Below are 15,680 nucleotides of genomic sequence, written 5' to 3'. Positions count from 1 at the left end.
ACCACAGGCGCCCGTTGAGTAGCTATTTATTTAAAAACAAAACTGCCGTGTTGAACATCTTTTCACTGAGCATGCCCTGAAGCTACGCAGGGTCCAAGAGTGCATGGCAGCCCCGCCCACCGAGGTGCACACGCTCAGCCGGGCTTGCTCCCCGTCTCTGCTGGCTAGAGACCGGTCCGCAGGTGCTCATCTCGCCCATGTCGATTTTCAGGAAGGAAGAAAACCACAGGCAGAGGCAGAGAAACGGTACCAAAAAATGCACACACAGGCTTCCATTGTTCGCCCTGCCCTGCCTATCTAAAGACAAGCAGTTCCTTTCCTTTGGCATAATGGTGACCGCAAGGTCAGCAGTTTGAAACCACCAGCTGCTCCAAGGGAGAAAGATGGGCTTTCTACTTCCATCAAGAGTGGGGCAGGAGGAAAGTCAAGGTAGATGGAGGAACGAGCTAGGAGTCAAAGGGCATTTATGGAGGTCTAGGCAAAGACATGTACATGCAAATATATATAGGAGGATGGGGAAATAGATCTATGTGTCTATATTTATAGGTTAAGTATTAAGGTGGCGGAAGGACCTTGGGCCTCTACTCAAACACTTCCTCAATGCATGAATACTTTCTTTTATTAAATTGGAACTCTATGATGCTCACTCTCCCGACACAACTGCTGGAGCCAAAGGGGGTGAACAAGTAAATGTGGTGAAGAAAACTGATGGTGCCCGACTATCAAAAGAGATAGTGACTGGGGTCTTAAAGGCTTGAAGATAAACAAGCGGCCATCTAGCTCAGAAGCAACAAAGTCCACATGGAAGAACACACCAGCCTGTGTGATCGAGTGGTCCCAAAGGGATCAGTTACCAGGCATCAAAGAACAAAAAATCATATCATTGACTGCACACCTCCATGATAGGATCGCTGAAGACAAATGGGTGCATAAGCAAATGTGGTGAAGAAAGCTGATGGTGCCCGGCTATCAAAAGAGATAGTGTCTGGGGTCTTAAAGGCTTGAAGGTGAACAAGCGGCCATCTAGCTCAGAAGCAAAAAAGCCCACATGGAAGAAGCACACCAGCCAGTGTGATCACGAGGTGCCAAGGGACCAGGTATAAGGCATCATGCAAAAAAATATATATATGTGTGTGTGTATGTATGTGTATATATGTGTATATATATGTGTGTGTGTGTGTATATATATATATATATATATATATATATATATATATATATATATATATACCATATTAAATGAAGGGGGAAGTACAGAGTGGAGACCCAAGGCCCAAGTGTCGACCAATGGAGATCCCCTCATAGAGGGGTTTAGGAGAGGAGATGGGTTAATTAGGGTGTGAGGTAGTATCGATGAAGAACACAGCTTTCCCCCGGATCCTGGATGCTTCCTCCCCCCAACTACCATGATCCGAATTCTACCTTGCAGGGCTGGATAGGACAGAGGCTGTACACTGGTGCGTATGAGGGTTGGAGGTACAGGGAATCCAGGGTGGATGATACCTTCAGGACCAAGGGTGTGAGGGACGATGCTGGGAGAGTGGAGGGTGAGTGGGTTGGAAAGGGGGAACTGATTACAAGGATCCACATGTGACCTCTTCCCTGGGAGAGGGACAGCAGAGAAGGGGGGAAGGGAGACTCCGGATAGGGCAAGATATGACAAAATAACGAGGTATAAATTACCAAGGGCACATGAGGGAGGGGGGAAAGGGGAGGGAGGGGGAAAAAAAGAGGACCTGATGCAAAGGGCTTAAGTGGAGAGCAAATGATTGGGGCGGGGAATGTATGGGTGTGCTTTATACAATTGATGTATGTATATGTATGGATTGTGATAAAAGTTGTATGAGTCCCTAATAAAATGTAAAAAAAGAAAAGAGAAAAAAAAAGAAAATGATTAGGGTAAAGAATGTACAGATGTGCTTTATACAATCGATGTATGTATATGTATGGACTGTGATAAGAGTTGTATGAGTCCTTAATAAAATGTAAAAAAAGAAAAGAGGAGAAAAAAGATTATTAGGGCAAAGAAAAAAAAAAGAGTTATGTTCTTGGAAACTCACAGGGCAGGTCTACCCTGTCCCATAGGGTTGCTATGAGCTGGCTCGAGTTTGAGTGAACATTATCATGGTAATTTGATCTCATTAAAATCAAGAGGGGAGCATGAGAGACCCCAAAGGATCCGATCATAGACTTGCAAGCTTGGGGGTAGCACTTGGCACCCCATCTGAACTGATTGGGGATTGCCCACAAGGGAGTCACACTGAAAAATCCTAAAGGCCAACTGGGGCTGCGGGTACGGTGGGGAAGTAATAGACTGCTCCATGCCTGGCTGAAAAAATAGCAATGGGGCTTTTAGGATGCTCGCCCTTGGACAGGAATGCTGAACGCTAAAAGGCAGTATGTACTTTTAGGTAAGTGGAACCGGGATATGTAGCCCTGAAAGAAATGGGGACTGGACTGATGGATTAAAAAAAATCATTTTATTGGGGACTCATACAACATAATCCATCATCCATCCATTGTATCACAATCCATCCATCCATCCAGTGTGTCAAGCACATTTGTACATTTGTTGTCATCATCATTCTCAAAAAATTTCCTTTCTACTTGAGCCCTTGATATCTTGATATTTTATTAAATTTTTTTTCATTAGACTGATGGGTTATAACATGTCCTTCTCTCTATTTAACACAGAGATATTCATATGCTCTATGCCAGGATCCCTGTTAGACTTGTGACTATGTATGTATGTATGTATCTATCTATGTACCATCTTAATGTTTCTCTGTACAAGATAGGCAGGATGGGCAATCTTATGGAGACAGCGAGTGGATCAATGGGGGCATGGAAGGGGAGGATGGGGGAGATGTAAAGCCAGCAATGACAAGTCCAGGGGACTAGTAAGTGTTCTACAGTTCATGGGGAGGAGTATGTAACTTTTCTTGTCATGTTTGATTGATCAAATTGTATCTGAGAGGAATTACTGAGAGGTGCATGATGGGTAAACATAAGAGGGGTAGGAGGAACAAAAGAAGAAAGAAAATATATATACATGCATATGTAGATATATATAAATATATGTGTATTTGTTTATGAATGTATATATGCAAATACAATAGGGAAGCAGATGGATTTCTGGCCTCTACTTAAGTTTTATCTCAGTACAAGAACGGTTTGTTCTAATCATGTGGCAATGTATGATACTCACATTCCTGACACAATCGCTGAAGACAAAATGGGTGCACAAGCAAGTGTGGTGAAGAAAGCCGATGGTGCCCGGCTAATAAAAAATATAGCATCTGGGGTCTTAAAGGCTTTTCGTTAAACAGGCGGCCATCTAGCAGGGACGCAACAAAGCCCACATGGAAGAAGCACACCAGCTGTGTGATCATGAGGTGTCGACAGGAGTCTGAGGTTCAAAAACAAGCAACCAAATCGATGTGAATGGGTGGGGATGTAGTGGAGACCAAAACCCACCTGCAAGGTAACTGGACAGTCCCTCTCAGAAGGGCCTCACAAAGAGGATGATAAGTCCGGGGGGCAGTATGGCACCGATGAACCAGATAACTATCCTCCAGTTCTTTACTATTTCCTCCCCTTACTGTCATGGTTTGTATGTGTTTTACTCATTAATCGTGTTAGATTTACATATGCTTGCTTGTATATTTAAGCTGACTCCGCACATGAATGTCAAGATAGATGAACCCATCAGCAACAGGAACAGGCGTAATGGTTCCCTGAGGGCAAAGGAAGAAAGGGGGTGGGGAGGGAGGATGGGGAGCTGACAGCATTGATGACTGCATAACCCCACTCCATGGGACTGAACAACAGATTTGTGTGTGAATGGATATATTGGATTATGTAAGAGATGGCAAAAAAAAAAAGAAAACTATTATAGAAAAAAAGAATAATGGGGCTATGGCGGGGGAGGGAGAGGATAAAGGGGAGCAGATATCAAAGAGTTAAAAAATAAAGAAAATGTTTTGAAAGTGATTGTGGTAGCAATTGTACAATGCCGCTTGATGCGACTGAACTATGGAATGTTATCTGTAAGAGTTCCCATTAAAATGATTAAAAAGCAGAAACAAAACTGATAATGAGCATTGACAGAACGTTACGAATTGATTGTTTAAATCATAATAAAGGTTATCGTGTCAAAGAAAACGGAATATGATGGTTGCCAGGGGTAGGAGGAGACAGGAGGGGTTGGGGAAGTAATATGGTCGGGCATATAGGTTTGCAAAATTGGCTTACTGCCCCCATTTCCTTAAAAAAATCATTCAGTGCACCTCTGGCAATGAAAAACTTCTGTACAATAGCCCATGATCCAGGATAAAGTGTCTCACTCAAAAACTCACTGTAACCCAGTCTATTCCAACTCAGAGGGACCCTACAGGACAGTGTAGAACTGCCCCTGTGAGTTTTCAAGTCTGTTACACTTTATAGTAGAAAGCCTCATCTTTTTTTCTTGGAGTGGCGAGTGGTTTGGAACTGTTGACCTTGGGATTAACAACTCAACTCATAACCACGATACCAACAGAGCTCCTAGGATAAAGTGTAGGTGCCTGCATTGGCAGCCCCCGTGGGCTGTTCCAGTGGCCCCTGGGAGGTGGTATTGCCCGCTCTGGGGAACACTGCGGAAGAGCTGGTGGACAGGTGTTGACTTGTTGACGGAGATGATAATATCTGACAAAAGAGAGATGGGAAAGGCGAGGGGGTAGGAGCAGGGCAAGCTATTGGGAGGGTAGGACGTTGTGAAAGTGTAGAATAGAAAACATGGTGATCGGATCTGTGAAGCCCCACCTAATTCACAATAAAAAGTATTGCTTTGTTTTTCCAAGTGTGTCCAAAGAGGCTTTAAACTTAAAGATGAACACGCAATGAAAATATGTCACTGGCAATGCTATAAGTTAAAGGAAAAAATGATCATTTAAAACTGAGCTACTTCAGTTAAAGACGATAGAAAACATTCAAGAGCAATGAATTGTGGAGGCTGGGTGTCTGCAGGCCAGCTGACGACGATTGTTGACACGACAATGGTGTTGACCATATACACCAAACACATGGACCGTGCACAAAGAACCCTTCACGATACTAACTTCCTTTCATTTCGCCTTCAAAACTCCCATCCCAAGACAGACAACACCAACATCCGGTCACGTACATCACACCCTGAAATCGTTACTGTAACTTAGTAATTTATAATCACTTCTGACGGTACTGATGGCTCTAAAAACAACCCCAATAAAATCGACGGTTTCACTGCTTAAAAAAAAAAAGTCAGTATTTCATTGATATGCCCTGCCCCCAGACATCTGTATGCATCATAACATCAGTCAGGAGCAGAGCCATGGATAATCATTGGATTCCCCATCCGTAGTAACACAATGCTGGAAGGTAAGCTAATCCCCCTTCTAAGCCAGGGGTAGGGCACACTGGTCAGTCTACAGTAGAACAATTCTTCAAAACAGAGTTAGATGAGCAGATACAAAGGACTGGCTGGTCTAATGTGCTTGTGGACTGAATTGTGTTGTCCAAAATCAAGCGTTGAATTCCCTTGCATTCTGTCTGTGAATAAAGGGTTTTTTCTTTCTGGATATGAATGCGGCTGCACCAATCACTTCTGAGTTATGAAAAGGGCAGGGCAGATAAGGAGACACCCACACTGAGGGGGACACATGCTGAGGCAACGCCAAGGCTCTCACAAGGAAGGCCCTCCCGCTGGAGCCCTGGCCCTGGGGGAATCAACGCCTGCCCGACTTTGTCGCAACAGCACTAAATGAGGAAGACAAATGGTCTCTGTTAAAGTAAACTGTGTCTAAATTCCCTAAAAGTGTCACTGCTCTCTGGTGACAAGAGTCATGGCACTGCCCCTCGGCAGAAGACGGTGGCACCCGTGGCGGCTGACAAGGAAGGAGCAATTAGATCTGTTGAGAACACTGCCCACAGAATGTGAAGTGACCTCTCTCTCATAGATCAGGTGGCCAAACAACAGAGCGCCCACATCCCTTCATAACTTTCTGAAAGTAAGGTGGGATGGGAGTAGGCAGAGGGGACCAGCACTGGGTCCTCTGATTTCTGGTCCTAGTTCTGAATGCCACCCTCTTGTACTGCAAATCCATGTGTGCTGAAAATCCATGTGTGCTCTCAGGTTGATTCCGACTCATAGCAACCCACGAGACAGAGCACAACAGCCCCACGGGGTTTTCTTGGGTATAATCTTTTCAGAAGTGGATTTTTTCTTCCAGGAAGCTCCTGGGTGGATTCAAACCTTTCAGTGACCATTTCAGGGCTTCACTGTCAGATATATCCACGTCTGGATCCTTGGAACCGACGAATATTACCAAATATGACAGAAGGTTGGCCAGTACTTTAACTGGCCAAGATATGATTTAAGTTAAGGATTTGTAAAGGGGAGATTACTTTGGATTACCCGGATAGACCCTAAATGCAACCAACAGTGTCCTGATAAGAGGAAGACGAGGAAGAAGGTATTACTTCACAGAAGAGGAGAAGGCAATATGATCACGGAGGCAGAGACTGAAGTGATGTGGCCACAAGCCAAGGAATGGTCACAGCAACCACAGGAAAGGCCTGGACCTGGTCTCTAGCATTTCTGGAGCACAGCCCTTGACTTTGACCCAGAGAAATGGATGTTGGTCTTTGGACTCCAGATCGTGGCGGGGGAGGGTGGGTTAATAAATTATGGCTAGTGAAGCTGCTAAATTTGGGGCACTTGGTTACAACAGCTATGGGAAATGAATACACCCTCCATCTCCCATGTGGACTTCCGCCATAGCAGACCTCCCCACTCCCATGCCTTTGTTCCAGAAGGTTTAGGAGCAGTAGCCAAATGCACCCCCACCAACCTACAGTGACATATTTACAGAAAGATGATGTCTTTACAGGAATTTTGGCTGTTGGTAGCCAAGATGGTCTCACCTGTTGACCCAGAGTCCTGTCTATCCTCTGCTCCACCCTCCTCACTACTTTTCTTGGCTGGCACCTCCCATCCAGACTCCCCAGAGAGAGGGCATGTGGTCTCACTAACTCTTTGTTTGCCATTTCCTTCAGGACCCCTCAACCCTTCAATGAGTTAATATGTATGAAGCATCAGGCTCCATGCTTTACGCTCGGTAAACACTCCAGATTAGCTATGCAGAAGAAAGACTTTTTAATGTATATTTTATACCAAAACATATATTATGTATTTGGAATGCTGAGCCTGCCCATCTCAAAGTGAAGGCAGAGTGCAGGTAAGTTGGATAAGCTCCCTTTTCATGAACGTTTCTCTAAACAAAGAGGTGTGTTACAATCCTTTCTAAAAAAAAAAAAGAAAGAAGATATTTGCCACAGGGGGAAAAACTCAAACATAATCAGTTAAAAATATTTTTTTCTAGACCTATTTTCAAATGGTGGGTCTGTTGCCACCAGTGAACCCTGAAATCCATGTAATGGGCTTACTCCAGGAATTTTCAACTAGCAGGTTTTAACGTTGCATGAAATGGAATAGAGAGATTACGGGATGCACTGTTCATGAAAGGGTAAATGTGGTTTCTAGAAATTTGGAGTCTAGGACGTGTGTGTGGGTAAATGCTTGTATATGGGTAATAAGTTGCATGGGAAAGTGTATTTCTTTCAGCAGGTGATAGCCCCCAAAGGTTCAAAGCCCTGACTGTGAAGGACATTTCTCTAAAGCCTTGGTGACACCATGCGGTTTCACGAGACTGCTACTCTCCGGGATCGGAGGAACTAGATGGTGCCCATCTCTCACCAACACCGATTCCAACCAGGAACGCAACAGATCACCCAGGAATGAAAGAAAAATGGAAAACAGACCTCAAAGTCCTAGGAAAGGCCAGACATGCTGGACCAGTAGACACCTGAGGGTCTTCCTAGACCATGGTCCTGATGTAACCTGTAAACTGGGAAGGAATCCCACTCCCAGAGGTCACCTTTCAGTCAAATAACAGATTCAGTCATCAAATGAACAACATCACCCGTGAGTACTGGGCTTCTTCAAATAATCACCCACATGAAACCAAATAGTCAATATTCATTGAAACCAAGGGTGAGAAAGTAAGGGGGGGTGGCGTCGGGGTAGTGAGATGAATGGAAATGGGACATTCTGAAAGGAAACCCTGAGAATGCTGCCCTGCTCTGAAAAATGTCACCGATACTGCTGCTGGAAACGTCGATACCGAAACTGTTACCTTTGCAAATGGTCTCCAAAATGCAATCGCAACGAGAGGCTCCCTGCTTCCCACCTGCTGTCCGAGGGGTCTTCCCAAAGCCCCCTTTCCTTTACATGGTTCCCATGATAAATGTAAAGTCCCTTCTCACGATCTGAGTTTTTTGCAAGCATAGTTGTCCCCTCCATGTAGCCGCATACTCAAATCCATTGCTGCCCAGTCGATTCCAACACCCATGGCCCCATACGCTGGAGCAGGGCTGCCTCGGCGGCTTTCCAAGACTCGGTCTGTCGGGAGCAGAAAGCCTCATCTTTCTCCCTCCATGCAGCTGGCTCTCAATCTGCTGACCTTACAGCTAGCAGCTCGGGGTGTAGCCTGCTCCACCCCCAGGCGCCTTTCTCTCTGTGTAGGTGGTAACAAGGACAATAATAGTTTCCATACACCCGAAAGGACTTCACTTGCAGTCCTCTGAGCACACGTCACGGGCACAGAAATACAACTTCATTGTCGCTGCATCCATCGTCGTAAGGTGAAAACATAAAACTAAACGCCCAACACTGTCAGAGTCGCGTGTCCCGAAGAAGAGAGACACTGCCCACCTAGCCCTGCCCCTGAGCAATTCCACTGACTTACCCATGGCTCACCTGGTAGGAGGTGATGGGTGGGTTCCCCTGGGCCCCTCCTTCAGGGGAATCCTTTATTTCTCTCACTTTCTCTCTGGGGGCTCCAAAGGAGCCCCATTTCTGTTCCACGCCGCATGGCAGTGGCTGTCCCAGCACATGACTTCGCAAGAACATAAAACTTGGACCCAAACGCCCACTGCTTGCCTTTCACTGTAACTCAGGACACAGGCATTTTAAGGGGGTTGGAACGGCCGTCAGACTGTGTTGCCAGCCACCAGCTCTCTTAAATATGACACAAGTGAGTGCGTGAGGTCAGAAGTCATCATTCTAAGAACCCACCCCCCCACCCCTTCAATGAGCAAACGTTAGCCGTTTCAATGAGGGCAAACAGCCAACTGAGAGGGGGCTAGGGCAGCGACACAATGGGGAGCAGGTGGGTCACAGAGACGCACAGTGGGGCTTCCTGCCAGCCAGGTACGTGGGTGGCTAACTAACCTTTCTCTCTTGTACTTTGTCTTGGGTTCTAGAAAAATCACAAACCGTGAACCAATCTCACTTGTGATTATAGATGCGCCTGCCCCCAGGTGCAAAACTGGTCAAAGAAATCGGGTTGTATATGAAAATGAAATGCCAACCCTTCAGCGGGGATCATGTTAACCTCCTGGGAAGGTTAAACACAGTAAGCCGTTCCTTGGCATTTGGTTTCCCGGCATGCGAACCCAGAGCAACAACGGGATGATCTCAGTGAAAAGGGAAGGCTGGGGTCAAAGTTGACACTGGATCTGATGAGGCGTACAGGCACCCTAGAAAAAACCTTGGGTATAATCATCTTTTCTATATCATTGCTACAGTCAAGTGGGAGTGCAGGCTTAGTTAAGGGCTCTCCATTGAAATCAGTAGAAGCCCGGAGTGTCCACCACCATCATTCTTCCTCATACATAGTTCTAGGGCCTTGGGCCAAAGACAGAAGAGAAGGAATGGACATGAAAAATGCACATATGGAAATGGAACCCAAAATTATTATCAGCAAATGAGATGATGATTTCCTAGCAAACCCCAGAGATTGACTGCTCCTAGAAAACTCGGCGAAAACACTTAGAATTTTAAAAATAACTATTGTGATCAAATATAAAAAGTATGTGTGTGAAGATATAAATGTGTGTATGCATGTGTGTCTGTGTACACACACACACACACACACACACACACACTGATAGAGAAATGCTCAGAGTAATTCATTAGAAAGCATTCTATCTGCAAAATTAATTAAAAATTTAAAAATCCTAATAAAACTTTGCAGGATTTGTGTAAATTAAAAATCTTAAGCACAAGGAACAATGAATCATAGTAAATAAATAATAGAGAATCATATTATAACCCCCCCCTTTTTTAAAGGTAGTACTTAAGGGAATCAAATCTTCTTTTGTCAGTCAACATATGGGTTTAATAGAATTCCACTCAAAATCTCAGTGGGATGCTTCGGGCAACATGACAAGGCAATTTTAAAGTTCAAAGGGAAAATTAAACTGACAGATATCAAAGAAATTTTCCAGAGTTAACCTGAAATGGGGGAGAACTTATCACGCCAGCTTGTAAAAGCTTTTCACACCCCTAAAGTAATCGTGATGCTGGTAGTGATACATACCTTACCAGCCTCCCAGCCAGCAAGTGAAATAATGCAGGAGCTCTGTAATAAAAGTTCGAATGGTGCATATAATGAAATGAACCCGAGATCGCGGAGAACATGTATATTCAATAGCATTGTTGGTTCCATAGATCAGCCATGAGAATGATTTAGTACATTAAATATACGTAATTAATAAATGGTAACTGGGAGGAAAATGAGGCTTCCCACTCTCGTAAAGAGCCAGTCTTGGAAACCCACGGGGCAGTTCTACCCTGTCCCATAGAGTTGCTGTGAGTCAGAATTGACTTGATGGCAGTGAGTTTGGTTTTTTGTTGTTATTTTTGGTTAGCATTATATGACCATTAGATATGGAGAGATACTAACTTATACATGTTTTCAACTCTACCAAAAAATAGACTATGGACTAAGAATTGATGATTCAAAGAAGTTCCACAACAAGAGTTTCACTCACCACCTTCTAGACATCAGCGTGTGACGGGGCCACCTGAAACCTCAAAGGAATACAGGAAGACCAAGGGCAGGAAGGGAATGAGCGGCACACCCGGGGCCTGGTTTGACGACTCCTATCAGTAGGACCAGATGCACAAGGAAAGCAGAAGAATCGTGATAAAGACTAGGCAAAGGGAGTGAGTGAACAGCTGCTTTGTAAAAGCAGAAATCAAATGGCTAATCGATACTGGAGAGGGTATAAACACAAGACACAGAGGAAATAAGATGCAAGACATGGCTTCCCTCTACCAGGTTGGCACTGCTGTGATCAGGTCTTGGTTGCCCCAGGTAGAGCGTGATGAGCCTGAAAAGGGTATCCTACCTTCACACCCCGGGGCAGGAGTCTCTCATAGGACCCTTCAGGAAGCAGACATGCAGAGCTTTAAAATGCTCGTCCCGATGTAAACACACACCTGCACAGAGGTGCACTACAACTGTACACATCACAAATTCCGGTGACAAGGGACGGGCTCGAGGCATCCCGGCAGACCCACCAGGGGAATGTTTTCGCAACACTTAAATCGAGGTTTCTGAAGTGGGAGGACAACTGCTGTCCCACATGGGGGATAAGAAGCCTCCCTGACACCACCCACAAAGAACGAATCCCGGAAGGGCTCAAGACTAAACACGAGGTGGGTGCCAGTATCCTGAGAGAGTACAGCAGCCTATTTAAAACCTCGGAATGTGGAGAAATTTCCTAAATAAAACTGATAAAGCAGAAATTATAAAAGACCCACTTTAAGGATAATGCTGAAGCCCCACTTCTCTTTCCATTAAAAACCAGTTGGAGCAGACACCGTGGGGGTGGGGGTGGGGGGGAGCTACGCGTTGGAATTAACTCAAATGACCACAGGGGAAGCTTCCTAGAGAAGCTCCCCAGCCTTGGTTGGCCTGCCGCCATAGGGAGCTGCCATATGACTGCCCATCCGGCTGTATGGGGACAGGCTGCCTGCCTCCAAACGGGAGGGGCTCTCTGTCCTGCCATCGGGGGTTGGATGATGCCATCATGATCCACTCAACTGAGTCAGAAATCTGGGTACCGAGGTCTTCAATTCATCTACCACCTCCCATTCTTCCTATGAATTCTCCCTTGGGGGGTCTCGTTTCCCTGGGACCCGTCTTTCTCCTCTTCTCCCACCACCCACGACTGCGCCTGTCCCTCGTCATCTCTCAGCGACCCCACTGCCTTGACCTCTACTGTCTGTTCTCTCCATCCAACAGGAACCACGGCTGATGTACCCGCCCGCACTCGCTCTGGGCATCTCACACAGCCTCCGGGCATCAGTCAGGCCCAGATGGAGGAGAGCCCCAGCTGGGTTCTCCCAAGGGCTCCTGAGTGTCACGCAGTCAGTGACTAGTACCCACAATCCCCCACCGCGAACTGGGCATGGCACAGAGCGGACAAGGTGGGGGCCGTGAAGGTGAGAAAGGTAGCATTCTCTCGGGGGAAGACAGGGCATTCTGAACCACAAGATATGGGGTGGTGTGACAGAATCTTAGGTTGGAGCGAGCGCTGAGGAAAGAGAAAGCACATGATGGGATAAGGAAAGAGGGAGGGTGCTGGGGAGGGCTTTGGGGTGGGGTGTAGGATTTGAGAAGAAGTTTGCAGGAAATGCAGGGGAGACACATGGTGCAAAGGTGGTGGGGTGCTGACAGCAGAGGCCAGCAGGCCGAGAGCACCCCGGGTGGGAATAAGCTCCTCCCTGCTCTGTTGGAGGATCAAACGAAAGTTCACCGAACCTGGCATTGCACCCCATTTCAACTGCCTGGAGGGAGGCCCTGAGTGGGGCCAGTGGTGGCAGCAGTCAGATACTATCCAAAAGGCTGGAGGTTCAAGTCCACTCAGCGGCCTTGGAAGAAAAGACTGGCCAGCCATCTGCAAAAAACTCAAGGCACTGATAAGCCGCTGGGAGTTCTACTCCGAGATGCAAGGTGGCCAGAGTCAGCGTCGGCTGGAAGCTACATGGTCACTGCTACAGACAGTTGTGCCCAGAAACACACCTCCCCACCACTGCCCCATGAGCACTGCTGTCAGGGGTCCTCTGTCCTGCATTGCTGGCTGTGCCCAATCATCTTTTGGTGCCACCAGGATCGGCAGCCTGGACGCTCCTCAGGGATCCAGAGCTAGAGCCAGGGGACAACTGGCCACTCTGTCACCATGGAGCCAGGTCACCACGAAGCAGTCATTAAGTAAGGGTCCATAAAGCAGGGCAACATGATCCTACCACACACCCAGAGCAGGGCTAGATGTAGCCCCCATTTAGGGGATACGTTTTCAATGCTGGAAATGACTGTAAATCTAGCAAGGACAGGGGAGTGAACGATGGCCAAGTGCAAAGGAGCTGAGATGTTGAAATGATGGGCAGTGCCCAGGAAATGGACGTGGGACTGCTCACACACCCAGCCTCACAGCCAATTAATCCACAAGAACCAGCAGCTGTGTTGTTTCTAGTCACTGGGAGACTTTCCATCTCTGCTCCGCGGTATTCTCAGTGGTCCTGGGGAAATCTCTAAGGTGCTCATTGGATGGCTCAAAGAATCTTTCGAAGCGCTGCTGATTGCTCCCCAGCCTGCCCAGAGGGCAGTCAGGGAATTCTGTTATAGTTACGGACTGACTGTTGCCAAAGGATTCCCCGCTTGGGGACGGGGGGCCACTGTGTTAGGTTTTTTTTCTCTCTCAAGGATCTCTTTTAACATTTGAAAATTACCAACTCCTCTCTCACCTACTGATACTCCTTCTTTTCTTTACGCTTTTCAAATGTCATTTGAAATGTCTCTTGAAACGGGAGAGAACAATACACTATTGGTGACGCTTCCCAGAACTGGGCTATTCAGTCCTGCAGATGTGTGTCACACGTGGTCACTGAGCACCTGGAGAGTGGTTAGAGCTAACGGGCAGGTATTGTGAGAGTCACACACACAGGGAGAGGGACAGAGAGAATGAATCTATCGCCATCAAGTTGATTTCAACTCTGCAGCATCCTACAGTTCTACAGAGTGGCCCTGGCCCATAGGGTTTCCAAGACTACAATCATCACAGACGCAGGCGGCCACACCTTTCCCCCCCCTTGGAGCGGCTGTTGGGTTAGCACCACCTACCTTTCTGTTTACAGTCAAGCGCTTAATCTCTGTGCCACCAAAACAAACACAAACCAAACTCACTGCCGTCGAGTCGATGCTGACTCAGAGTGACCCCAGTGGGTTTCTGAGACTGTGATTGTGCCACAGGAGTAGAAAGCCCAGTCTTTCTCCCTCAGAGCTGCTGGTGGTTTTGAACTGCCGACCATTTGGGTTGCAGTGCAAGGATGCAAAATATCTTATCTGCCTTGGGGTTTTTCTTTTGTTTTTAACGTAGATTACATGCAGAAATGCTAGTCTGCTGGACACACGGGGTTGAAGGAAAGATAGCATTCAAGTGATTATCATCTGTCCCCGTTCATTCTCTCTCTCGACTGCTAGAAACACTTAAAATCACACGGGTGGCTCGTGAACGTGGCTTGCAGGCTGTGTCTGTGGGACAGCATACATTGTTCTAGAGCATCATGTCACACGCTTCTGGAGAGAGGGGCGTTGGAATGCCATAGACCACGGTCGCCTGCAGAGGCTCAGAAAATGGACTCCGTATCGGAATCTCTAGATAAATAACCCTGGGGAAGCTAGTGAGCGGCCTCTGTCCCGAGTTCTTCACCTGTAAGCTGTGTCAGGATGATACTGGGGGCTAAATGAGATGATGCCACGTACAGTGCTGCGGACAGACGATCTGTAGGTCATCACGTCACCCTAACCGCTAGCCACCAGCACCACCGCCCATCTTCCTGAGTCCTGAGACACACTGAGTTTGGGTTTCATGACTGCCTCCCACCCTCCTCACACCCCCGGGATAGGAGAGGGGAGGGCCCGCACAGAAGTCCCTGGGAAAATGGAATGCCAAGATCGTGGAGTTTGACGGCAAACATTTGGAGCCCCCTCATGTATGTGAAAACTATTTTATGTGGGAGGTTTATCGGAACCCGTCTTTGCCAGGACAGCGTGGAAAGGCCACCTTTCAAACCATGTGAACCAGACACGCGTGCTGCTGACTCCTTAAGTCACAGGCCACAGTGAACAATGGTGACCGTTAGAAGGAACGGACTCCGGAAATCACCCAGGCACAAAAATATGCAAAGCAAGTGAGGATGAGGATGAACAGTTTGGTCCGTGATTGGGGGAAAAAAACTCACTTAACCGCAAACAGCTGACTTTTCTTACTTGCTGGAGACCTAGTGAACAATGGAGCCAAGACGCCCATCAAGCTGAGCAAACAATTCTCTCCAGGCACCGCCTCTGGCTGCGGGCCTTGCCCTTGTTCTGCTTTCAAGAAGAACCAAACACGCAACTTCCATATAAACATTTCAGAAAGGCGATAAAGTATCCTCGTGGTCAGTAAGTGGGAAAGAAACGAAAGGAATCGCTTCGCATTGCTTGAGATGTCCATTCCAGGCAGGAACTTAAAAACAGAGCATCACTAGAAACACACACGCTTCACTTAAAGATGCTTATGGTGATGGAAAAAGTAGTACCAGACACGGAGCTTGCCCAGCTTGATTCTGGACTAGAGGAACTGATGGCCGATGTTGTGTGACATATAACTTTGCAACAAGAGACAAAATGTAATGAAACAAGTAGGGTCAACGGAGGCTGGCACTTATTGGGCACAACCAGGCGCCTCACAGAACTCGTGTTCTTGGT

At 46.8% G+C, this 15,680-nt stretch overlaps 1 protein-coding gene across 1 annotated transcript in view; it reads right to left on the bottom strand.

The window, feature by feature from the left end:
- The window catches only part of LRGUK (leucine rich repeats and guanylate kinase domain containing), an 84,546-nt gene that overhangs the window by 34,615 nt on the left and 34,251 nt on the right, over positions 1-15,680 (bottom strand). The window lies entirely within an intron of this gene.

Source organism: Tenrec ecaudatus, chromosome 9 (assembly GCF_050624435.1).
Source record: "Tenrec ecaudatus isolate mTenEca1 chromosome 9, mTenEca1.hap1, whole genome shotgun sequence".
In the NCBI taxonomy this organism is placed as follows: Eukaryota; Metazoa; Chordata; class Mammalia; order Afrosoricida; family Tenrecidae; genus Tenrec; species Tenrec ecaudatus.
This window is presented reverse-complemented; position numbering and strand designations above follow the sequence as displayed.